The sequence below is a fragment of the Apaloderma vittatum genome, unplaced genomic scaffold (assembly GCF_000703405.1).
Source record: "Apaloderma vittatum isolate BGI_N311 unplaced genomic scaffold, ASM70340v1 scaffold22035, whole genome shotgun sequence".
Classification (NCBI taxonomy): Eukaryota; Metazoa; Chordata; class Aves; order Trogoniformes; family Trogonidae; genus Apaloderma; species Apaloderma vittatum.
Window position 1 is genome coordinate 10,558 of NW_009715712.1, and position 427 is coordinate 10,984.

Below are 427 nucleotides of genomic sequence, written 5' to 3' on the forward strand. Positions count from 1 at the left end.
CAGGAATGCTTTCTGCTTCCCACAGCCATGTTTGTTTCTTCATTAAATCTCAGTGTTATATTGGGGCAACAACTAGAGTATTTATCATCCTATTCCCTCTTACCACCTGCATCCTATGTTTCACTGTGCAGAATGGGGACCTTGGCACATAAGCCAGACAAAAACGCTGTATTCCCAGCAGGTCTTGAACTTTGACAAACTGGGCAAGTAGAATTGCAGGGAACTTTACAAGAGAAATCTCTCCTGGGGCTTGGACACAGTCTAAAAAAAGTTTCTAAACTCAGATCTCCATCTTATACAGGACTAGGTGTGTCTCTGTTTACTTAAAACGACAGAACATTTCCCATTTTATATTCCATGAACACATTCTTTTGTTTCTGATGCTGGAAATTTTCCATGCTTTTGACCTAAACCTGCACCCCTTGAC